General features: G+C 36.4%; 1 protein-coding gene and 1 non-coding gene across 4 annotated transcripts in view; both read right to left on the bottom strand.

Moving 5' to 3' along the window:
- Positions 1 to 27,343, bottom strand: part of NALF1 (NALCN channel auxiliary factor 1) — a 708,506-nt gene that overhangs the window by 157,411 nt on the left and 523,752 nt on the right. The gene's annotated exons all lie outside the window — the stretch shown is intronic.
- LOC112427341 (small nucleolar RNA SNORD31) lies at positions 606 to 674 on the bottom strand. The gene has a single exon (XR_003018862.1). It is a non-coding gene; the product is annotated as a small nucleolar RNA SNORD31 (small nucleolar RNA).

Below are 27,343 nucleotides of genomic sequence, written 5' to 3'. Positions count from 1 at the left end.
ATTATTTCCTTAGTTTCTCCCACCCCAACACACAAAAAACCAAAACCAACCAAACAAACAAAAAGAAACGTAACCAACAAAATAATCTTCTTTTGACCCATTCCACTGTTAATCAGGAAAACCCTCAACTTCAAATGGACTTCTTCCAAATCTTTGACTCATTTTCTTACTTCCTTGCATCAACTCCTTAGTTTCAGAGAATGAGGTCAAGGGACCTAAATGATCTTAAATAGTTAATCACGATGAACCTAGAATGGGTAATAAAAAGCAAATCTTGAGATAATCAGGAGTGATTCCTATAATCCCTCCATCATTACTGTTGAAAGAACAGGGCTCCTTTGAGTAGAGAATGTCGGTTTATGGACATTCACCAAGTACGCTATCCCAGGCCCTGTGAAAACAATCTACGACAGGACAAACTCACTCATTGCATTGTTATCGATTGCAGGATTTCCTCAGATAACAAAAGCATAAGATGACCTTAATAACCTTATGATCTCCCATGCTCCTTTTGGCTGTGAATATCTTTGAATTTATATTAATAAGATTTTCTCAACAAATAGGAGCTATTATATCTTTTAAAAATTATTTTTATTTTTCAAGCTCACAGCTCAGAAAATATCTTTCACGCATATTGATCAGAAAGGGGCAGTATTCATCTCATCACTGGTGATATCATTAAGAATGGTATTTCCTATCAACATTTATAAAAAAGAATTTATGTGAATAGAAATAAGCTAAGGAAGTCCAAAATGTGGAGAAATTGAAAATATTATTGCACACTGAATTTTAAGATATGTAGAAAAAGTTAAAGTGGGCGAAGCAAATCTAGAAGACCTTTATCAAAAAAGGATAGCAAATGTTTTTATTTTTGTGGGTAAAGTAGTCATTTTACTTTTTCCCATCAATATTCACCATCCTAATGAGGGGCCTTTAAATTTGAAAAGTGGAGTTTCCAAGATAAATTAATGAGTTGAAGAGAACAGCCTGGCTAAAGGAACAGAACAGAAGCAATTTTATTTTTCTGAATATTGAGAAAAAATATGAGAACATTGCAAGAGATTGATATTGAGTATTAATCATTTCCTTGTAGTTTGTGCAATTTTCCCTGCTAGAAGAACATCCTGATCTCCACTGGAAACATTAAATTTGCTTTGTGAGTTGAAGGAAAAGCTAAGCTTAGCAAGTTTGTTCTAGGTATTTAAAACAGATTTCAGGAATAATTAGTGAGATGGCTTTCTGAGGATTGAGATGTTTTGCCATTTTTATTTCTATAAAAAAGCAGCCATTTTCAGATCTCTACATGGTTAACAAGTTGCACTCAACTTGAACTGAACTTTGGTTTCCACTAATTGCCATGGGTTGTTCCTGGCCCCATGTCTAGAACTACACAGATTCTGCCTGCAATGTCTTTTGTAACGCATCCTCTCAAGTGTCTAAAAAGCTCCGGGTCCTCCTAAATGGCATCTTATCAAAAATAATCATTTCAAATGTGGTATCATTTTGATACACTGGACCTGTTAATGCTGTTTCCATCACAGTTCTATCCATATCCATGTTTAAAATAAGAATTCCCAAACTAAAAAAAGGTATATATTTCATTTCTGTCGCATTACAGCAACTAAGGCAGAGTGAGATTATTCCTCTCTTCTCTATTAATGGAGCCTTACCCCCTAGTTTCTTTGTTTTTTATAGCCATACCACCTACCCTAATAGCTTATCATGGATATAGAGTGTTTGCTAAACTAGGACTCCTTGTCTTCTATTTGTGAAGATTTTACTTAAACCTGGGTGAGATCTCTGTATTTTTCCAGGGATAACAGTTATTTCCATTGGCTGGTCATGCAAATCCAACCTTCTTTTGTATATGCTCTGCAATTCCTTATCCCTTCAAGTTGGTATTTTTCCTTTTCAACATTTTCTAGGATAAACTTTAAACAGCTCTATGCTCACCTACATGTAACATGGGTAAATCTACATACATATCTATCTCTTATCCAAAAGACTGGATAATACACCTTGTCGGATGCCTCATTACAAACCATAAAGAAGTCTTAGAACATAAATAATCCATGGCATCAGACCGCAAACACTAATTTTGGATTCTTGTGATGACTTATTATTAAGTAAACACAAAGCAATCATCCAGTGCTAGAAATTAACTATGGGTCATCATTATGCTATCTGTTCTCTAACTCCTTTTGTTCTCCTTTTTGAATTAAAAAAAATACCCCATTTGTGATTTTTCTGGCACCTCCACCCTAATCCCTGGTTTGTGAATGAACACCAAGCATGACTGAAGACCAGACTAAGAAGAGATTTCTTCCAGCAGCCTCCTGGATGTGCTCCTCTGGTCCTAGGAACATCAGATTTTGATGGGCTCAGTATACACTTTCTCTCCTCACACAATTTATGCTTCAAATTTCATAACCATTCTTTGTCCACTCTTTCAAGTCCACAACTCTCCTGTAAGGAAGGAGACAGCCAAAGTGGAGGCTGAGTTGCTTTACCATTCATAAATTACCTCTTTTCAGAATGATCCCCAATACGATGTCATTTCTGCTCCAACAGTAACATTTGCTCCACCAGATTCCATAGAGTCAAGGGTATTCCTGTCCCCTTGGAAGTCTGCACATCTTTCAATGCCACAGGCCACACTTGGATATACCAAGAGCTGTTATTTTTTGAGATCCACCACAGACTTCACTTTCTCTCTTGAACTAATATAAAGCTTAGCTGTTTGTTTGCAGAACGCGTATCTTTTCATGAATGAAGTTTTCTGATTTTATTAATAGACCATTGGAGTATTGACAAGCAAGGACCTGTTAAGAGACCACTACTGGACTGTGACCTTCCAGATTTTCGGCAGCAGGATTCAAGTCTCTATCTCCACAAAATAGCAAATGCTTCTGTGCTATAGAACTTCTGATTAGTGTGAACATAGTTCCATTAAAGAATATCGTATCCATAATTCCTCAGCGTCTGTTGAATAGCTGTAACAGCTCCACTCAGATTTTAAGACACTTCGCCAACCTTTCTTCATTTTAGGTTTGCATCTTCAAATCACTATTTTAAAAGTATTGAGAAAATTCAACTGCACTGCTCAGTTTCAGTCTTATATGACTGTTGTTTATTTTTGGAGATTCAGGGATGATTATTTGATCTGCCTCTGAGTTTATTTCTGATGTTGCCACCTCCAATTATTTTCTCTATCTTTTTCTCATATAGCTCTTTTTAAAACACAAATCTGATCAACTTCCTGTGCTTAAAGTCTTCCAGTGACTCCTAATTACTCACTTACCCCCAATCAGATTGTGAGAGATGAAATGAAAGCTTGCCTGTTTTCACAGCCCAGAACAGACTCTATTACCTGTACTACAGTCGACCTGCAATAAACATTTCTCAAACAGAAGGAATGTGCAACAACTAAATTATGAAAACATTCCATTGTGCTTGTCCCTGGTCTTATGTTTATCCTTCCTTTTGTGCCTAATTTTTTGTTTTAAATTGTAACTTATCCAAGAGACTGTTTAAATATACCTGCCTTTATTTTCTCTAGGAATCCGGGACTTTGGGAGGCTGAGGCAGGAGGATTGCTTGACCCCAGGTGTTGACCAGCCTGGGCAACATAGCAAGACCCTATCTCTATGAATAATTGAAAAATTAGCTGGCTTGGTGATGTGTGCCTGTAGTCCCAGCTATTTAGGAGGCTGAGGCAGGAAGATCCCTTGAGTCCAAGAATTCGAGGTTACAGTGGGCTATGATTGTGCCACTGCACTCCAGCCTAGGCGACAGGCAAACAAAAACAAAAAATATTTTCTCTAGAAATTTTTTCACCAGTAGGAAATAAAACAGTGGCTTCAGAGTGTTTTCATTTGTACTATTGTACCAGCACTTTGACAGTATTTTTCAGTCCTTCCTATTATTTTTCTGAATCATGGTATCTCATACTTCTAATCAAAGACATGTTTCAAAAGGTCTATCATTTTAAAATATTTTGCTTTTTACCCATGAAAATCCTTTAAGAACTTATTGTAATGTTTCTTTCCTCTGGATTGAATATGCTTACCTAAACTCACCAGAGACAACCTCAATTTGCATTTCTGAGGTCTCTTTTAAGATACTTGACCTTGTACTTAACTTTCTGGTTAGCAGATTAAAGTACTACATTTCTGGGAGTGGAGGGAAGAAAATCTGTTTAAAACAGTATCTAGGGCACTTGTGCACATTCACAGGCAAAATTCTTGAAGAAAATCCCTAAATTCCAAGAAAATATCCACCTGCTAGATAATATCATTGCATAGAGGAGTTACTGTGGGTTAATCAAAACATTCTATTTCTTCACCATGCATCGACTCACAGAATGTTGTGCATCAGTTGTGTTTGTGTGCATAAACATGTAATCTCATGAAACAGTGGCCAAACTTTCCTGAAATATTTCTAACTTTTCAATAGTTTTTATTACTTCTACAGAAATTATAACTCATTACAAAAGAGCTGAAGTTAAATTGATTGATATGTGACAGTTATGTCAAAGTATCTACTGTCCAATAACTCAAGGTATATTATTCAATGCCATGTAGATCATTTCTATACTACGATATTAACAAAACCTGGATGAGTCAATTTGTTCACTTTAGCCATCTGAAATGATTTATGTCTATTGCCACAAATTTGATTTGCTGAAGAAATTGAATCAATTGTAAAGATGACTATTTCAATCCACTCCCTCCTGCCAAAGGCAGTCTCTTCAATCAAGAGCTATCTTGAAATCATCAGTGGCTTCTCTAAAAATATGGAAGTACTCAGTTAACATATGATTTATTTTTCATGTTCTAAATATTATTAGGACACAACCATTGACTGTATTTTTGAGAAGCATAGTGTGCATATAAGACAAAATGGCATAATCCAGTATCATATGCATAAAAAATACAAAGAAAATAATACAAATAATATAAAATTGTATAATGGCCTGAAATCAGAATGCATGATGATGAGCTAATTTTTCCAAGTATTTATTTTTTTCTAAGTTCTTTCACATCTATTTTAAAAGTAAAACTCAAGGCAATCTTATCAGACATTTTATAACCCCTTTCTGACTAAAGGCATATAATTCAAGGAATATGATGGTTTGCCCAAAATTAGTATGTTTCAGAGCTGAGGAAAAGCAAATGGAAGACTCGATTTTTTTCCTTGACTTCCAACATTTTATTATACAGTCACTTATCTTTTAAAGAATATAATCCGGCTGGGCACAGTGGCTCATGCCTGTAATCCCAGCACGTTGGGAGGCTGAGGCAGGTAGATCACCTAAGATCAGGAGTTCAAGACCAGCCTGGCCAACATGGAAAAACCTTATCTCTACTAAAAATGTAAAAATGAGCTCGGCATGGTGGCACGTGCCTGTAATCCCAGCTACTGGGGGCGCTGAAGTAGGAGGATTGCTTGAGCCTAGTAGGCGGAAATTGTAGTGAAGCAAGAGTGTGCCCCTGCACTCCAGCCTGGGCAATGAAAGAGAAACCCTGTCTACACACACGCATATGTGTGTGTATATATAAATGTATATGTATATGTGTCTCTGTGTGTGTAATCCTATTTTTTCATTAAATCGTTTCACTAGCCTCGAGTCATCCAAAAAGGAAAATATACAAATTTTCAAACAATTGTTTTAAAAAATCTGTGGTAGTGAAAACAATTTTGAAGTAAGAAATGCTAGGAGGCAGGAATCAAGAGGCTGGGATTTGAGTCCCACCTACATGATATAAAATCTGGAAAAATTAGCATCAGTCACATCTTAGTGCACCTGAAGCAAAGTTCAATGGAGATGAGACCTGCTTACACTTTCTTCTATTCTCCTTCTGATACATGAGAATGTTGAAGCATAGCTGGTCTGAACAGAGCTTCTCGGGCCTTCCTGGTGCATGAAAATCTGGCCAATCTGGCCAATCACAGGTGTTAGAGCAATGTCATGTAAATTACCAACTTTATTAATGATTAACCTTTCCTACATGCAAGACATTGTAATAAGTGATTATATGCATCATTTTAATTAATTCTTAGAACAATTCTCATTTCCCCCATTTTATAGCAATGAAAACTGAGACGAGGTTAAGGAACTGGCCTATTCATAGCCAGAAGATTGGTCCAGATTCGGACTCAGGGTCGTTATGGAAGATAACACTGAGAGGACTGAGTAACCTAATGGGTGTTGTATTAATTTTCCAATTAAAATGAGTGTTGAAGGTTTGTGAATTGTCTACAGAATACTTTAAGTCGGCTTTAGACCCTGCAGGGACAGAATATAAGAAACCAGCAAGCAAAGAATGCGGCTCTTCAGCATGGTGCCCAGGGATGGTGTCTCCACTGGGCCCTGAAGGTGATCTCAATTAGAGGATTCCTTCACTTGATCCAACCAGGGTAGCCAGATCCTGTCACAAGAACACCTACCCCTCAAATCACACATTGAAGGTTTTTTTTTTATCATCAACAAAGGTCGGAACAGAGAACTGGGACTTTCACTAAATTTTTAGATGTTATGACTTTCTTTATGTCCAGTTGCTAATTTTAAAAAGTTGTAGTTCTTGTCCGCAACTTTGCTATCAGGCAAGGAGAATTATAGCTTTTACCTGTCTCTAAATACTAGCAGCCACCAAGACCTACAGAAAGGCTAGCCTGGCCTCTTGTCCTCACTCAGATGGGGCTTGGCTTGCTGACTTGCAAGAGGGAAAGTGTTGGGTGCTGCAGTCTTCCACCTTGAAGCTCTGTTGAACTACATTCATTTCAAGAGAGATCATTTTATAAAACCAATTCAGTATGAATGAGGTCCCTGTGGCTGAACCATTCTATAATGGGTAATATCCTAATAGACAGTCATTCACATTATTTTAATACATTCTTTTCTATTATCAGGCTTTTGGTATAATTACCACTTAATCAAATGTCACTGAGTGTCCTAGATATGGTAATTTATCTGACTTGTGAATAATTTCAGGTTGATGAAACATGATAGCAATACTTTTAAAACTTTTTACTGACTTGAGCTACTGGACCTCAAGTACATCTTACTGAGTGATCATTTCCGTTTTTCTTCTTTTTACCTATTTGTGGTTGCAATACCAGCATTCAAATGGCTAATGGTTTGCTCTTCTGTACTTGGTAATTAGCCTGAACAGCCATCAGATATTAAAAGTATCCTGGTGACTGTTTATGGGTGACTCTGTAAGCCTCTGTCCTTGCCATCCCTCTTTATAGAGTGGCACTCCAGCTGCCAAAATCCTAGTCATCCTTCAGATCTCAGTTTAAAAGTGCTTTCCTTTTTCCTTTTTTTTTTTTTTTTTTTAAGACAGGATCTCACTGTGCCACCCAGGCTGGAGTTCAGTGGCACGATCACGACTCACCACAGCCTCAACCTCCAAGGCTCAGGTGATCCTCCCACCTCTGCCTGCCGAGTAGCTGGGGCTACAAGCATGTGCCACCATGCCAGACTAATTTTCATAAAGATGGGTCTCACTACATTGCCCAGTGCCCAGGCTGATCTTGAGCTCCTGAGCTCAAGGGATCTGCCCACCTCGACCTCCCAAAGTGCTGGGATTACAGCTGTGAGCCACAGTGCCTGTCCGCTTTTCCTAAACACCCTTTGATTTCTTCCAACTTTTCATCTCCTGCAAAACACACACACACACACACACACACACACACTTTTGTTTGACTGTCACTATTATTTTCTGTAATTTCCCTTTCCAGATTCATCACACTCATATTCTCTGTGCGTAGTGTATTGTAGGTGCTTACAACAAACTTTTCCAGTAGTTTGTTCAAAATATTTTTTAAAGTAATTTCTAATTTATCACAAGTTAAACTCCAAAGTGCAACTGGTATGAGAAGTTCTCCCATAAAGCATTTTCCTTCTGTTACATAAAGACACTTTAAGAAATGGCCTTGACAAACCTTTGGTTTCTCTGCTCTCCTCTCTCTCTTCTATTGAGATACAGTGTTTTGAAGAAACAGAATGCATTTCTAAATGAATAGTACAATGCCTCGATCAATCCTTTTATCCATGTCCTGGCAAAACAATTTTCTAATCTCAGTTTTTAAAGTAAGAAATAGAGGAATAATCTTGCAATCCATAGTCTAAGCCTCTAGGTTTACAGCAGGAAATTAGGGTGACAGCACTTACGGTTTCCAGGCTCAACCATAGACTGGTGGCCAACACTATCAAAAATTTACCCCTTTTGCAGAATCTTGAGCCATCACATCTCCAATGCAAACGAAAAGGGGTTTCAGGAAAGAGACTAACCCAACAGGTCTACCAAAAATGTTGTAGCTAGGCTTTAAATTAGAGGTACAGTGTTTCACCAGTGTGACACTGCAACATCTTAGATAATATCATGAGGAAGAGCATCCCAACGAGTTATCAAAATGAGGTACAGTGTTTCCCCAGTGTGACACTGTAACATCTTAGATGTCATGAGGAAGAGCATCTCAATGGGTTATCAAAATCAAGACATGTGCAACATTCCAGAACAAACGTGTACCAGAAATATAAAATAAGTATAATTCCTTAACACATGGCTTTAAACATAAAATTTGTTAGGAACTGAAAATACGTCTTCTGGAATTTAGAAGAGCACAGTTTAAGAACGAAGGCTTAATGAGCAGTAGAGTTTGATTTAATAAAAAAGATTAAAATCTCAATGTAAGAATTTTCTAGAAATTCATATAGCAATTTAATAACAAATGGTGTGAAAGGAGCACTCTACCTAAGTCATGGCAATCTGATCTCAACTATCCAGGGACCACCAGGTTCTGACACAGATAAGGGTTTTCCAACAAGCCTCATTTTCACCGTCCAGCAGCTTCGCTCCTGGGAATACCTGGCGTGACTCTTTAATTTACTTTTCGAGAGAAAGAAGTTGTCCTTACAGATTTTATTGCCTAACTTTACCTTTTAAAACTTTAGACGGTTTCTGTCCTCCCTGCTTCATTTCAGATCATAGGATTTGGGGAAGTAAGGTTTGGGAATGAAACATTTGATTTTTGCTTCAGAGTCTCCTTTGGTTCTGGAGAACTCAGGAGGGATTACTCAGGGAAAATCACTTAGATCTCCCTGCCCAGAATGGACCCTAGGCTCAGGCCTCCTAGAGAAGACTGCATTGAAGAGCTACACAAGGCACTTCAAGGCTGTAGCCTTTGTTAAAACCACAGTCTGACTGGAAGGCTTGTGGTATAAATTGAGGCTGGTTGCTGCCCCCAGAAATGAGAGGAGCCGATGTGTTTATTTTGGTTGTAATGATGAGGAATTTGAAATGTCATCTACTTGATGTCCAAAGAGAAAAGATGTTGAGAAATATATGAACACATTATCTCCATCATATTTAATATTCAATATTCATAAATATCATAACTGAATATTTAAATTTCTATCTATATATCTGGTCTTATGAAATCGATGAAATTGTGGGGAGTCACACTCTGAATCAAACTAATTCTCATTTGGTTCTCAATTTGGGTAAAAAACACAACAAGATAGCTATTAGTTTATATTTATAACCCAATATTAGTACACACAACATAAGGGACACTGGATATTTTGGGGTTTCACCCTCTTCCTAAAATGATGTTTCAAATACGGAATTATCACATAAGGTCTTTTTTCACAGACTCTAGTCCTGTGTGTTTTTGCAAGCTGTGGGGCTGTGTCACCATAGTTACAGAGGGATACTGGAATAAATGTGCTTCCAGGAATAATTGTTTCATATTTGTGTACAAACAGCTGAACTGCATATTTCCATTTCAAGTGCGATCAGTCCAAATTCAAACCCTGTCATGAGGAACACCATAGAATGCTCAAACAAGAATAAAAATGAAGATTTATGCTAACAAAATTCTTTCGAATACATGAAAATGTTTCTATTATCTTATCTTCTTGTGCCATAGTCTTTTTCTGTGTCTGCATTTATCTTTTCTCTATTTTTGAATGACTTTTTAAAATAGTTGACTATAACCTGTTTCATGAATTATAGGAATGCAAGATGGCCCAGAACATCTACAAAATAGGTAATAATTGCAGTGAATATAGATTAGGATGGTAAAAGAGGATTAAAAACTACTAATAGTAACGGTTTTAAATATTTACTTTTTCTAAAATTGTTTATGGAAAGATAGTAAATACATATTTGGAAACTTCAACTTTATAATATTGAATGAAAATGACTGTTTCAAAAAACATTTTTTAGCAGTTAAATTTCAAATTTAACATTTTTTTTCTGGTATTGTATCACTCTTAGTAATGTAATATTTTGAAGACTGTAGTACAATCGTTCAATTGCTTGTCAAGACTGAGAATCAATTTGTTAATAAATAATATAAATATTTTAAGAGATAAAGGCAATGTTCTCATAGCACTGTAATGTTTACCATGTTCTTATGATCCTATGCCTTCCTCAGAGGACATGAACCATAGAGGAAACCCAGTCTCACCACAGTGTTTCACAACTGGAGAAACAGAGGCCCACAAAAATTAAGTATTAGGTGGATGTAAAAGGAATTGTGGTTTTTGCCATAAAAGGGATGGCAAAAACCGCAATTACTTTTGCACCAATCTAATACATTGTAGACGTTTACATGGTTAACTAGTAGCTGAGCCAGTATTAGAATTTTGTTCTCCTGACAGTCATTCTAATCTGTTTTCTCTATTCTTTATCATGAAATAACAATAGGATTTAGATAATTGTTCATTAGAACATGAAGCAATTTTTACATAATAGATATAATTTTCTTTCAAATAAATTAGAGAAAAATGTTATGCATATTTGTAAAGACTCAGAAGGGATCAGACATTTAGAAAAGAGAATAAAAATGTTTATAAATGTTTTTGTAAGACACTATAATTTTATATACCCTAAAATATTAACTCTTAGATCCTGAAGAGCACATATTTCAAAGGACATCAAAATAGTCTATGAAAAACCAAGAGCAAAATTCACTCAGCATCCTATGTATACTGTTTACTTTTGAAAATAGAATTATTCATAAAATATTTTCTTTAAAAATAATTGCCAGTAAATTTAAATTACATTTCAGTGAAAGAACAATTCCTGGATATGAACATTAAGGCGTAGTGTCTGATATTAGGTCTTTGCAAACAAACCCATTTTGTTTATAAAACAACTAGCTTTTGAATGCATAGATTATGTTAAAGTAGCAATCAAGACCCCACTTTCAAAAACATTCATTTATGAGTTCCATAACAACATTGGAATGACCCTTCTCTCCCCACTCAAATCACCCAGCTTGCAGAAGGGGGCAGAAACACATTCAGTGGTGTGCCACCTGCCATACAAATAGAGAATTTAAGCATAAAAGGGAATTACATCAACACTGCTTAGACAGTGAGAAAAAAAAATCTGCAAAGGAGCAGCAGGAGTAGAAAAATACAACTAGAGGGTGTCCTTTTTACTTAACTGTGATAGCTGACAGAGCTACAGCCGGAGCAAAGCCCTTTCCAGTGCTGGAGGCGGACCTGGGTCAGTGGAATACAGACCCAGTCTCTACTCACAGCCCTTTAGGAGCAGCTGTGGGGCCAACATATTTCTACAGAAACAACTGCTTAGATTGAATTCCAATTTGCTTTCCAAAATGATTTAAAAACAATATTAATGGGATTCTATTTCTGATAAACAATTTAAATAAAAAAGTAAATTTAAGAAGGTACTGCCTCTTTCTCATGGTAGTTATGCTCTACAAAGTTACTGTGAACACCTAGTAGTGGATACAGAGCCATTGCTCCTAGTAAATTACATGGATAAGGTCCCACGAACCTTTGTTCACATCTAACTCAACCCATCAGCCATCAGTACATCCTTTTTTTTTTTTTTTTTTTTTGAGACAGTCTTGCTCTATGGCCCAGGCTGGAGTTTAATGGCATGATCTCGGCTCACTGCAACCTCCACCCCACGGGTTCAAGTGATACTCCTGCCTCAGCCTCCAGAGTAGCTGGGATTACAGGTGCGTGCCACCCACACCAGCTAATTTTTGTATTTTTAGTAGAGATGGGGTTTCACTATGTTGGCCAGGCTGGTCTCAAACTCTTGACCTCAAGTGATCTGCCTGCCTCAGCCTCCCAAAGTGCTGGGATTACAGGCATAAGCCACTGCACCTGGCCTACATCCTTGTTTTATGACTGTTTCTGATTAAAGACACCTGATTCAACATATAATGTTGATTCATGAACACTGAACGCACAGCCAACGAACTATAACCCATGCCTAAATGAAGCTTCTCTAACACACACTCTGTAAGCCACATCACAGAATTCTTGGGCTTAGGAACACCAGACAGTGGTTCAGCACTCCACTTGGGAGTCATTTAGACTATAAAATCACCAACAAAAAGCACAAGAAATTAGAAAAACATGGCACTCATAGGCTTCAAAAAGGATGCATGCTTACAATATGAGAGCTGGACCCAGCCAGCAGGGAGGGTATGGTTCTGTGCAACCTCAGATGGAGACAGACCTGTGGAGGGACCCACCTTTTTTCACTGCTCTGGGCATGTCCATGAATGACAGTGGAAGTTCCGTGAGTATTGATGTGGGGGGCAGGTACAAGTAAATTTTAGCAAGTCGGTGAATTCACAACTACAAAATCAGCGAATAATGAGAATTGGCTGGATCTGGTAAAAGACCAAATACTCATATACTTGAGCTATTTTAAGGAGGTTGATCCATAAAAAATGCATACTAATGTATAGTGTCTTCAATCCCAAAGCAAGTGAAAGTCAAAGTGAAAGCAATCAGCTGTTACTTTCTCCTTTTACCTGAGGGGATAGAGAATGTTTTCAATTTGTAGACGGGATCATTTCTGTTCATTGACATGGGTGGTATTTTCCTTGCTATTCACAAACTGTGATTTGCAAGTTTCAGAATTTCTCACTGATGAATAATTCAGAGAAAAGGATGTATCTTTATTTTTGTATATTTTCCTTCCAGTTTCCCTTAAATAAAGGGAATGTATTATGTTCATTCATGCCACTGTTTCATTCATGAAGTTATGTTTAGAAGTAAAAAAAAAAAAAAAGTCTCAGAAAATTTAGAAACACACATTTTAAAGGAAACTAAACATAAATTAACTATTCTTATTATATTTCAATTGCTGTGATGGCAGATCAAATTCAAGGAATTCAGACATTTTGACAAACCTTTATTAAGTATGGTAATAATAGTCTAAGATTTGCATAGAGGGACATCATTTTCACGTGGCGCGCCCTTCCTAAACAGAAACCCCAGAATAGGAGTATTATAAAAAATGCTTTATTGGTGAATCTGATCACCTGATTTGCTCTTTCAATTGAGAATATCCTGCCCAAAGGACCAAGGTTGAGGCCCAGCTTAGCTCCTAAGCTCAACCCTCCCTTTTGTATTCTGAGCCTTTTCCAACCCCTCCTTTCCAAGCACTCTGCCCAATGAGCTCTGGCTCTCTAGAAGGTTGCTTCTCATCTCTTTGATATGCACATTCTTCCAGATCTTTCACCCTCTTAATGAGAGAGAACCTTTAGGAGTTCACCAGTAGTAAGGTTATTTTTTCCACAATGAAAAGTGAAAGGTGGGGGTAAAGGTTGTATTTAGAATGTACACACAGTTTTTTCTTAGTAGAAGTGGAGTCCCTATTTACATTGACAGCAAAGATTTTTTTTTTTAAACTTTTAAACTGGCTCTTCACACTAATTAGCAGCAGTTACTCTCGTATATGGGGGGAAATGTAGTGACTCCTTCAACACACGACTGAGGAACACAGTGTAGGATTGCTCTCTAAGTTCTTGTCGAGCCTGTCAACTTGATGAGTGCTTTGTCTTGCTGGGTGAAATGAAAAGCAATATTCTTAGGCTCAGGAAGAATTTGGGATAGAGGCTCACGTTACTGCTTGTTATTGGTAGTGGTGGGTTTTTTTGTGGTTTTGGCTTTGAGATTTTGAGAGTTGCCATCAAACATGAAGAGAAGATGAGAACACCTAAAGACTTCTGAAGTCTTTGTGATCTCCTCAGTACCATGGTCAGGATGAAGTGCAGAGGATGGATTTGGAGAGAATGCGATTCCCTCCTCATCTGCCCCACACCCAGCATCAATATGCTTGCACACAAGCTCTAGACGAAGTCCTCTGCTAAAGGAAGGGAGGATAAGAAGGAACTAGGCACCACTTTCCATGGTCTCATCTTAAATCTGCTGGAAGTTAAAATTAGTGGTTTTGGCTCTATGAGAACATCAGATTCCTCAGGCCTTTGTATTAAGTGATACTTGACACTTCTATTGGGCACTGCCATTAAAACAGCAACTCCTGAATCCCTCATATTATCTGTACTGCAAATAAAACTGATCAAGTGTTTTGAAGCTATAACTAAGCTTCACCAGTCTTCACAGGTGCCAGAGAAAGCACGTATAAGACTTCCTATTAAAATCCACAGAGAAATGACCTTTTCCGTTCTTACATCTAAAATTGAACATTTTCTTTTAATTTTCCACCACTTTAATAGTAACTTGAAAATCCCAATTGTGAGGCATGTTTGTGACTTTTTCTTGGCTGTCTCAAAAACTGTAGCCATTTAGAAATATAATTGATTGTACTTCTTTTAACCTCAAGCAAGGCACACTCATTTTTCCCCTTTCTGGTAAGTGATAATGTACTGTTTCTATTCATGGGTAAAATCACGATGGGCAGCTGGAAAAGGAAAGGCAGATGGCCTTGGCCTCATTTACCTCTACCTACCTTTTCAGTCGATTCTATCCCATGATACAACTCTAGAATACGCTTTACCCTAAGTGGGATATTGGGATACATTCACTTCACTCAGAAATGTAACTTCTAAATCTTATCTGGATCCTTTTATTAGTTTTATAAATTTCATCTTTCCAAATTCTAACTAATTTTTTTTTCAGTTTTAGGAAATGCATTTTTTTTTAAGTAAATCATCAAGCTAGTACGTCAGGGAACTGTGAAGTGATGGTGAATTTCTTGTACTTTTTCTCTCTCTTGCAAAATTAATCTCTTACTAGTATTTCAAATCTAATATCAGCCAGTCATGGTGGCTCACACCTGCAATAACAGCACTTTGGGAGGCTGAGGCAGGCAGATCACTTGAGGCTAGGAATTCAAGACCAGCCTGGCCAACATGATGAAATCCTGTCCTCAAAAATACAAAATTTAGCCAGACATGGTGGTGCATACCTGTAATCCCAGTTACTCTGGAGGCTGAAGCATGAGAATCACTTGAACCCGGGAGGTGGAGGTTGCAGTGAGCTGAGATCGTGACACTGCACTCCAGCCTGGGTGACAGAGCAAGACTGTCTCGATGATGATGATGATAATAATAATAAAATCTAATATCTTCACAAGTAGAAAAATCAGGAGATTCACAGTACACATTTTAAAATAACTGAATTCTTATCTATATTTATTTGTTGATTGCTAGCAATGCAATAGCCACTGGAGTTCTAAAGGAATATGCTTCCATTCTACAGAGGAGAGAACAATCTTTGTTTCTAACATTATCAAGAAGACAAGTTGGGCAAACTCACACACTCTCAACCAACCCCGTCTTCCATTTCCTCTGTGGTATTAATGGGATCTGAATGTTAATTTCACGTGGTATAAAATTGTGAGTAAAGCCCATTTTCAGTAGTAGTTTCTTTTTCTTATTAGGAAATGATCCTGAAAATAATCTACAGTCTAATTATAAATTTATGTTTATAAATGAATCGATTTGAAGTGTCCCCAAGTCATTTTATTTTCTCCTTACTGTATTATACAGTTACAGCAGGATCAAGGCAGAAAATGAGAAACATCTTTTGAAGTGGCTGTTTCTAATAAATATTAATCCATTCATGAATAATGATCAATTGAATGAAAAGAAATTCCCCCCAAAAAGACAGAAATCTCTTAGAAACCAGCATTGTCCTTCTTTTATCCCAAATAATAGGTTTTCCTAAAAATAAAAAAGATATATATTCTTTCATTCACCAAAAAAGAAAAAAAAGAAGAAGAAGAAAAGAGACTCTTTTGGCCACATGATGGCATGGCTTGTACCCTGGAAAATGTAAGTATCTGGGTGGTCAGATATTTGTTCTGTTGGATCAGAAAGCCTCTAACTGGTTTTTTAGAATGTCTGCTATGGATTTACAGTGCTCAGACCCAAGTGCAATATGAAAATGCATAATTCTGTTATGTCTTTAAATACAAAGTTTGATTACTTTGCAAGAGGATAAAATTTACTGTGTAAATTCTTAAAACCCAGTGTTATATCTGTATTGCTTTCAAATATAACCTTTTTAAACATATATGTTTAAATTCTCTTCTTTCTTTTAAATGTATCGTCTATCTTTGCAATTCTTCAGGGAGTTGAGATGTATTTTGGGGCTTATTGATTGCTGAGGCTTGTTGAAATGTAATGTGTCTCCTAAGTGCCATTAATGCTGATAAATAAGAACAGATGAATACTTTGCCTTCACATCATGCCTGATATTTCACCACTCAACACTCATGTCCCTTCGTGCCCTTAATCCTATGAAAGCTATTTGAGGCCATTATTGTATAATTTCCTCTGTGAAAAAGTCAAGAGCTGGGAACTGACCAACTTGCACACAGAAAAGAGTTAAGGAAAGTATTGAGGGATTAGGGATCATGGGTGTATCATAGCACATGTCAAGATTTTGGGGTCAGACAGATATGAACATCAGTCTTGACTCTACCACTTACTAGGTTGGTTGTTGCTTAACGTCTCTAAGCCTCTATTGTCTTATCTATGCAATGTAATAATAATCTTTGCAGATTGCTAAGAAAAGTAAAAATAAATATACATCCGTACCACTCTGTCATGCAAATAATAGCAATATAAAAAATTGTAGTGTCTGTGGTTATGCTGGGAAAATCTGGCATTCATCACTGACTAAAAAGCTGTTACATACAAAGTGTCATATTTCATCCACTATATAATGTGTGCATTTGCATATTTTAACGTCTCCAAAATTAGGATGTTTCTTAGTGATGACATCTTGTTAAATTTAATGAAATGCAGTATAATCCTTGTCTACTTCACTTGAAATAATAATGAAAAACCTTTGCTAAATTTGAGCTCTTACTATGTGCTAAGCACTGAGCATTTTACATAGATTGTTTGAACTAATTCTTAAAATCCACATGGGGTAGAACCCCTTTATGTAAGAGGTTAAGTACCTTTTACATGGTTGGTGCCTGGGTATAGGGAGCTGGAATAGGGGACTGAGTACAAGTATGGGAAATGTGGTATAACTGGGTTGCCTCTTAACAACAATGTGATTTTAGGAAAGCATTTATCCTTTCACCCTTCTCAACAATAAAATAGTGTAAATATATTTACAATAAAGTCACTGGACTTAGTGACTAAGACATGTTCTCTAGAGCTAGGCTGCCTGCCTTTGAATAGTTAATTGCCACATATATGACCTTGACCATTGATTGACATAACCCCTCCAAGTAATTGTTTTCCCATCTGTAAAATAAAGACAATAATTGACCAACCTCATGGGTATGCTGTGAAGATTAGACACATTAGTATTTGCAAGCTCTTAGGAAAGTCCTTGTTACCTATTAAGAGCCATTCGAGATTAACTTCTATTATTATTACATAATAGAGTTGTGAGGTGTAAGAGGAATTGTTTGGAAAGTATCTGATGCTATGTAATGTTGGACCTGTTTGCCCCACGTGTTTCCTGAAGATGTGGGTACAAAACAATTGTAAAAATGTTACAGCTTGAACTCAAGACATCTAGTAACTGCAATGAAATAACCTGAAATTTATTTTATATTTTAAAAATCTTTATCTTATTCTCATTTTGTTGTTGTTGTTGTTGTTGTTAGCTTTGAGATTTATGTGTTGGGTTTATTTTTAAATGTGGTTAACTTTCCCTAGGCACTGAGGGAGAAAGCAAAGGTGCTGGGTTGGTCAGACCCTACTCATCTCTTTGGCAATGTTTCTCATGTTTTAATGCACGGGTGAGTCATCTAGTAGGTTTGTGAAAATATAGCTCCTCCCACCCACCACCTCTGATTTTGTTGGTCTGAGATAGGGGCCTGCAAATTTGCATTTGAACAAGGCACAAGGGATAGTGATGCTGCTGGTCCATAGACCACTCTCAGAGGAGTCCAGGACTCCCCAGAGCTGTCGTACAAAAACCATACCCCAAAAGGAGCAGAGGAGTATGTGATTTCTAGGAGCACTGGCACAGCGTCCCACATGTACATTTTGGAGAACTAAGGTTACCGGCAGTGGATAATTGCATCATTTATTTTCTCAAAGTGAAATTCCACATTTTACTTCCCAGTAATGACAGGCCATTTCTCCATTAAGGCAAACACCAATTTTCAAAAATAAGCCATTTACTTTCTCCTTTAACTCTAAATAGATTTGTACTGTTCTCAGAAAATATTGTGCTTCTGACCTTTACAAGTTGTGTGATCAATAGAAATGTTATTCTATAGATCACAAACATACACACAAATATACATACATTTCCTAATTGCGTTCCACTATAAATTTTATTAATTAAAAAATTCCTTTTTCAATTCTTTCATTATATGTCCTATTCCCAAGTAATTGTTTGTCATTTGAGGCTAGACAACATGAAAACAGATTTGCCATGTAAAAACTGCTAAAATAAAGGTGCTGCTGACCTGCCTGTTTCAAAGATGTGGGACTTATCTGTGTCTCATTCCCAATCTGTTAGTTTCTTTCCTTTTTTTTTTTTTTTTTTTTTTTTTTTGAGACAGTGGCACAATCTCAGCTCACTGCAACCTCTGCCTCCCAGGTTCAAGTGATCAACCTCTGCCTCCCAGGTTCAAGTGATCAACCTATGCCTCCCAGGTTCAAGTGATTCTCCTGCCTCAGCCTCCCAAGTAGCTTGAGATCACAGGTGCCCACCAGCACGCCCGGCTAATTTTTGTATTTTTAGTAGAGACACATTAGGCTTGCTGGTCACGAACTCCTGACCTCAAGTGATCCATTCGCCTTGGCCTCCCAAAGTGCTGGAATTACAGACATGAGCCACAGCGCCTGGGCTTTCTTTCCTTTAAAAAAAAAACATATATATATATACACACACACATATACATACACATACATACATACATATAAAGCTAGAAAATAAAATGTGAAAGGAAGAAAAGATTTACAGGAAGAGAGGAACAATTGTGTATATCTGTGGCAGTGGAATACAAATAGAGTCATTATGTTTGTGGGTGTTCAGGACCATGAGACTGCATTCAACTCCACTGTCTCCTTTTCATTTCCACTGTGGCCATCCGAAGTCTTCATTTTGTCCATTTTCAGTTTCATTGTTTTAATATTTTCTTTACATTCCTGATCTATTTTTCCTCATAAATTCAATTTTAATAAACAACGTTATCTTAAATAAGCTACTCTACTTTATCACAGACTGCAATGGGACAGCCTTTCAACAACCACCTCTGTGAAGCTTGTACAAGTCATATGATCACAGCTCTGTAGCCCAGAGAAGAAATTTAGGTGAGATATTTGGATCTGCAGAATGCCAGCCAATTTGTAGAATCAAAGGTAGTCAGAAAGATTCAAGAAAAGTATTGTTACTGCCCAATTTTTTCGTCTCCTAATATCAGCCCCCGACCCTAGAACACTTGCATATATCTTTCTTTGATCAACATGCTGGATAATGGCAGCGATTTCTAACAGACATTTGGTGCTAAGGACAGAAGGCCTAGACTCTATCAATTGACAAACACAGGAGATGTCTTTTGACTGGATGAAGATAATACTTCCCATCAGCCTACTTTGATATAAGTAAGACAGTGAGGGGACTGTCTAGGTGGTGGAGTGGTCTTTCATTTTTGGTATGCTTGAAAACATAGGATGCAATGGAGAGGCACAATAAGCACAGTTAGCTTATGCAAAGCAACCGAAACACCCTGTGTGTGTGTGTGCATATGATCAAGCCAGCCTCTTCAGTGTCTTGCATTGCTGTTAAGAGGGGAGGTTCCAGGGTAAGACTTTCTGAGTTTGGATTCCTACTATGCTACATGACCTTGGGCAACTTATTTAACTTCTCTGCCTTGTTTTACTTATCTGCAAAATGGCAAAAATAATATTACTCGTGGAGGTGGTATTAAAATTATATGTATATCTAAATTGTGCAGTATATAATACCTATATATATACACACACACTTGGGTACATATATATGATTTGTTGTATATATGGGATATACATATATATATCATACATTATCTATAGTATATACAGATAGAGTATATATTACTTACACATTATATATTATCCATCTATAATGTGTGTGTGTGTGTATATATATATATATTTATAGGCTTTTTAATCTTCACCACTACCCAGGGTAGTATTATTTCATATATATACATACACATACAGAGATAAACTATATGTGCAGATATAAACTACACACACACACATACATACACTCACACATATATACAGTTTAGAATGTTTCTCACAGAGAGTAAATGCTCACTAAGTGTTTGATAGCTGGGAAATATCAAGGGTTCGATACGTAGCTAATGATATAACTCTATTACCAAAACAACTAGACATTGCCATCGCCAGCCAAGCAACACAATTAGCTTATCAAATACTATAGATTGTGCCATAATTGGTCCACATGCCAATATCTGCCAAAGTAGTTCATTCATTAGCCATAAGCAATCCAAACCAAGAGAATAAAGACTAATGAAACAAACAAATCATTTGTATTTTCTATAAGCTTTTTTAAAAGTGGTAATGGCAAGAGCTAATGGAGACAATTCAAATATAATATAGTTTATTAAAAAAGTAATTCTACACAGTTGAGTGAAATTATTTTTGGCAAAAACAAATTGACAAAGGGGCCAGATAGTAATAACCATGTTCTTAAGTATATTTTCATTGAAATAATTTTGTATTAAAATGTTATGAAACATGAAAAATGCCTCAGGATGTCAATAAGACACTGGAAGAGTAAGTCCCAGTCCTTATTTCCACAACAATATACAGCCAAAAAACTTTTATGAGAACTCCAGAAAGCAGAGAAGCAGCAGCAGAACCCTGGATGAGTACGACGGTGAACAGCCTTATTGAAACAAATATACAGCATATGCAGATGCCATTTGTGACACCAATAACATAAAACAAGGATGGAGAGATACAAGAGTAGAGTTTTTGTGTACAATTGAAGTTGATAATGGCTTAAAATCAATTATTATAACCATAAAATGTTTTATGTTAACCCCCTGGTAACTATAAATAAAATACCTATAGAAGAGATATAAAAGGAAATGTAAAAGGAGTCAGAGCATGTCCATACAAAAACAACAACAAAACCAATGATTCAAAAGGGAAAGCAATAAAAGTGGGGGAAATACATGTATCTAACATCAAAGCTCTCAAATGTATGAAGGACAGAAGTGAAGGGAGAATTCAGCATTAACACAGTAACAGGAGGGGATCTTAACACCTCACTTTCAACAATGGATAGAACAATCAGACAGATGGTAAGTAAGGAAACAGAGACTATAACGACATTATAACGAATTGAACTTAACAGACATGGATAAAACACTCTACCCTACAAAAGCAAAATACACATTTTTCTTAAGTTCACAGAGAACGTCTTCCAGGATAGATCACACATTAGCCCACAAAACAAATCTTAACACATTTAAGAAGACTGAAATCATACCAATTATCTTTCTGATCACAATGAAATAAGAAATCGATAGCAGTGGGAAAAATGGAAATTTCACAACAATGTTAAAATTAAACAGCACACACTTGAACAATGGAGTTAATAAAGAAATTGAAAGGGAAATTGATGTGGTTTGACTTGGTCCCCACCAAATCTCATCTTGAATTTTCACATGTTGTGGGAGGGACCCGGTGGGAGGTGATTGAATCATGGTGGCAGGTCTTTTCCATGCAGTTCTCATGATAGTGAATAAGTCTCACAAGATCTGATGGTTTTAAAAAGAGGAGTTCCCCTGCACAAATTCTCTCTCTTTTCTTGCTGCCATCTATGTAAGACGTGACTTGCTCCTCCTTGCCTTCTGCCATGATTGTGAGGCTTCTCCAGCCAAGCAGAACTGTAAGTCCATAAACCTCTTTCTTTTGTAAATTGCCCAGCCTCAGGTATGTCTTTTTCAGCAGCATGAAAATGGACTAATAAATTTAAAAATATTTTGGGACAAATGAAGAGGAAAACAACCTAACGAAGCTTATGGGATGCAGCCAAAAGCAGCACCAAGAGCAAAGTTTATAGTGGTAAAAACCTGCATTCAAAGGAAAGATCTCAAATGAATAAACTTTATACTTCAAGGAATTAGAAAAAGAACAAAGTAAACACATAGTTAACAGAAGAAAGGAATAAACATTAGAGCATAAATCAACAAAAGAGAATAGAAAATCAAGAAGAAAAAAATTAAAAACAGAGTTGTTTTTTTGAAAAGATTAACAAAATTGACAAACCCTTATCTAGACTAAGAAAACAAAGGAAGACTTGAGTAACTAAAATCAGAAATGAAAGATGAGACATCACAATTGATGCCAAAAAAATTGAGATAATCAGAGACTACAGGAACAACTATATGCCAGCAAATTGAATAGCCTAAAAAAAATGGATATGTTTCCAGAAATATAAAGTCTACCAAGACTGAACTATGAAGAATTAGAAAATCTCAACAGATCTATAACTGTTAAGAAAATTGAATCAATAATCAGAAATCTCCCAATAAATAAAAGCCCAGGACCAGATGGCTTCACTGGAGAATTTTATGAAACATTTAAAGAATAATTGCCAATCCTTCTCAAACTCTTCCAAAAAACTGAAGAGGAGGGAAGACTTCCAAATTCATTTTATGAGTCCATCATTACTCTGATACAAAAGCCAGACAACGATACTAACAGAAAAGAAAATTACAGGACAATATCACTGATGCATATTGATGCAAAAATCCTTAACAAAATACTAGCAAATCGATTTCAAAAGTACATTAAAAAGATTAGACACTGTGACTAAGTTGGATTTATTTCTTATATACATGATGGCTCATATACAAGAATCAATCAATGTAATACACCACATTAACCAAACAAAGCACAAAAATCACACACTCCTCTCTATTGATGCAGAAAAAGCATTTGACAAAATTCAACATGCTTTCATGATAAAAACAATCAACTAACTAGGTGTAGAAGAAAACTACTGTAACATAATAAAGGTCATATATGAAAAGGCCACAGATATCATTATACTCAATGGTTAAAAACCAAAAGCTTTTCCTCTAATATCAGGAGCAAGACAAGAATGCCCACTTTTACCACTTCTATTCAAAATGGCATTGGAAGGCCTACCAAGATAAAATAGTAGAAAAATATATAAATAAAATCATCCAAGTTGGAAAGGAAGAAGTAAAATTATCTCTTTTCACAGATGAGATAAACTTACACATAAAAATCCCTAAAGATTCTACCAAAAAATTGTTAGAACTAATAAAAACAAATTCGGCAAAGTTGAAGAATACAAAATCAACTCTCAGAAATCAGTTGTCTCTCTATATGCTAACAATGAACAACCTAAAACTAAAGAACAATCTCAGTTACAATAGCATCTACATACACACACGCACAAGACTTGTACACTGACAACTTCAAAAACATTGCTGAAAGAAGTTAAAGACATCAGTAAATGAAAACCCTTTGTTCATGCATTGGAAGACTTATATATTAAAATGTTTATACTCTTCAAAGCAATCTATAGATTCAATGCAATTTCTATCAAAATCTCAATTGCATTTTTTACAGAAACAGAAAACAATTATAAAACTCATATGGAATCTGAAAGGACCCTGAATGGCCAGAACAATCTTGACAAAGAAGAGCAAAGCTGGAGGCCTCAGATTTTCTGATTTTGAAACACATTGCAAATTAAGAGTAATTAACAGAGTATGGTATTGGCATGAAGACAAAGACATAGACCAAAAGAACACAACCAAGAGCCCAGAAATAAACTCTTGTATATATGGCCAAGTGATCTTTGACAAGCATGCAAAGCCTATACAATATGGAAAGAAGAGTCTCTTCAAAAAATGGTACTAGGAAAACTGGATGATCATGAACCCTTATCTTACACCAGATACAAAACTAAGTCAAAGTGGATTAAATACCTACATTTAATACCTGAAACTATAAAACTCTTAGAAGAAAACGTAGTAAAAGAGCCTCATGATATTAGACTGGACAATGACTTATTAGCTGTGACTCTGAAAGCACAGACAGCAAAATATAAAAATAGACAATGGGACTACACCAATCTTAAAACTTAAACCTATGATTGAGAAAAAATAGTTCCCAAATCTTTATTGGATGGAGGGTTAATATCTAGAACTTACAAAAAAATCTTGCAACTCAACGACACAAACAGTAACAATAAAAATCAACCCAAGGAGCATATAAATTAAGAATCTGAATAGACATTTCTCCAGAGAATACAAACAGATGGCCAACACGCATATGAAAAGATGCTCAACATCACTAATCACCATGGAAATGCAAGTCAAAACCACAATGAGCTATCACCCCATACCTACCAGGATGGGCAGCGTAACACAAAACAGAACAGAAAATAACGCACGTTGATGCAGATGAGGAGAAACGGGAAACACATTGCGTACTTTGTTGGGGGCGGGGCGGGGGTAGATTGCAAATTGGCACAGCTATTATGGAAAGCAGCAAGAAAGGCCCTCAAAAATTCAAAATAGAATGCCCATATGATCCAGCAATCCCACTTCTGGGTATATATCCAAAAGAATTAAAAAAAGGATCTCGAAGAGATATGTGCATACCTATGTTCACTACGGCATTATACGCAATCTCCAAGAGGTGGAAGCCACCTAAATGTACATCCACAGACGAATGGATAAAGAAAATATGGTGCATATGCACGCAATGCAACATATTCTGCCTTAAAAAAGGAAGTCCTGTCATGTTCTACAACATGGATAAACCTTGAGGAGATCATGCTAAGTGAAATAAACCAATTAGAAAAATATTGCATGAATCCACTTATATATGACAGATGGTTATGAAGTAATCAAACTTACAGAAAGTAGAGTGATGATTGCCAGGGTCTGGGGGAGGGTCAAATAAGGAGTTGCTCTTTAATAGAGGTAGCATGTAGTCATGAAAGATGAAAAATTCCTAAAGATATTTTGCTCAATGATATGCATATAATTAATACTGTACTGTACTATTAAAAACTGCTAAAACAGTAAATTTATGATATTTGTTTTTTACCACAGTTTAAAAAATCCTTATTTGATGGATCTGTTACCCACAGTCATATGAGAACAATCTAAATTATTATCTTATAGTTAAACCATAAACAGATGATTTTTAATATTAGAGTATGTAATCTGAGACAATTGCATATTTTTTCTTCATTCTGGAAAATTGGGAAGAAGGCTCACGATTTTACCAATGGCCTTTAAAGGAATATTTATATTCAGAATTAGGTTTGTAAATTCTGATTTAAATTTAAATTTTCTTATTTTTTTTAAATTAGGGGTCCACTTTTTAAAATTAGAGCAATGGTAGATTATATTTATCTTCATGTCAATGAAGTTATAAAATAAAAGTGTTCATATTTTTTAATGGAGAAAGGTACCCACAGGAGCCATAATGAGGCCCTGGGACTGGGCACATTTCTTTACTTTTGTCAGACTCTTTTCCAAAGATCCTCAAGTTGATGGCTTTCTGAGGCATTCTGCCCCATCTGCCCTGGGGTCCTGTCATCACTCTGTGCTAGACATCAGGTGTTCCTCACTTGCCCAGGACACTGCCAATCATGTAGCACTCTTGCCTTTTTATTCTTCCTCAGCCCTGCTGAAACAAGCACCCTGGGGCATCTTACTCAGAAATTTCAAGGTCTAAACTCTCTGCTTTCCTAGCACAGCAAACACAACCAGCCATGCTTTGAGTTTTGAAAAAAGGTATGCAGAATAGTCCATGTAATCATCACAAGCCTCAGACAGGCTCTCTTTATTCAACTACAGTACAGTCTATTTTAAAATTCCATCATCTTCTCTTTCACGGGCAGTCTATCCAGCCATGTCAAGTAACAATGAGCAAGAAATGCCCAACTGTGAATCAATGATCCTATCCGCATTTCTGCGATCAAAATAATACATTATGCAAAAGAAAAAGTCTGTGTTAGGTCAAATGAAAAGAAAAACACACTTTCTAATTACCAACCATACCTCTGTGAGGGCCTGCAAATATTGTACTTGTGCTAATAACAAGTGTAAACTCAGGCTTCAACAATGTCCACTGAGCATGTGATGACGATAAGAGTTCATTATTGGTTGTCCGTGAAATGTTCCAAGCTTTTAAGATGCGTGGGTATTATGACGCAAATGCTGCCACAAGAACGGTCCTGGCCCAGCAGCGATTCTATGCTAGCCTGGTCTTGGGTCCCGCTCGTTACACCTCTCCGCAGAAAGCAGAAAAACATAACCATCCCTTTGGATTCTAAGGGTCAGAGCCATGGACGTTTTCTCCAAGACATCTATTTCAAAATATTCTGGTTAGTTTGTTAGTTGCCCTTAGTCATCTAAAAACATTTCTCAATTGTTTTGAGATTGCTTGAAACTAGTTTTAAATGTTATTTTATTTTAGTTCTGTGGAAAATACAAAAGAGCTTCTGAATGTTTGATTGGCTGACTACGTAATCAGAGGCATTTTCAGAAGAAAATTAATAATATAGTTACTGTGTACTTTACGGAATAATTTAATTTAGCTCTTTTCTAAATTATTGGATTTTTTTAAAGAAACTTCATTTGCCTTGAAAGTGTTACGTTCACTCAAAAGCAAATGTAACACTTTAACAAATAGCAATAATTGTGTCAAATTATTTGGAAAATTTAAAATGCATATAATAAAAATCTTAATTTTTTAAAATTTAACTTCTGGGATACACGTGCAAAGCATGCAGGTTTGTTATATAGGTATACATGCACCATGGTGGCTTGCTGTACCTATCAACCCATCGTCTAGGTTTTAAGTCCCGTATGCATTAGGTTTTCGTCTGAATGCTCTCCCTCCCCTTACCCCCTACCCCCTGGCAGGCCCCTGGGTGTGACGTTCCCTTCCCTGTGACCGTGTGTTCTCATTGTTCAACTCCCACTTATGAGTCAGAACATCTTAACCATTAATAGAGTGTTTATCTCATTTAGTGACAAGTCATATATTTTCAGACAAAGCAGGCATTTAATATTTTAATGGTTTT

The sequence above is a fragment of the Macaca nemestrina genome, chromosome 16 (assembly GCF_043159975.1).
Source record: "Macaca nemestrina isolate mMacNem1 chromosome 16, mMacNem.hap1, whole genome shotgun sequence".
NCBI lineage: Eukaryota > Metazoa > Chordata > Mammalia > Primates > Cercopithecidae > Macaca > Macaca nemestrina.
The sequence above is the reverse complement of the archived record's forward strand: the minus strand, read 5'-3'. Positions and strand labels throughout refer to the sequence as shown.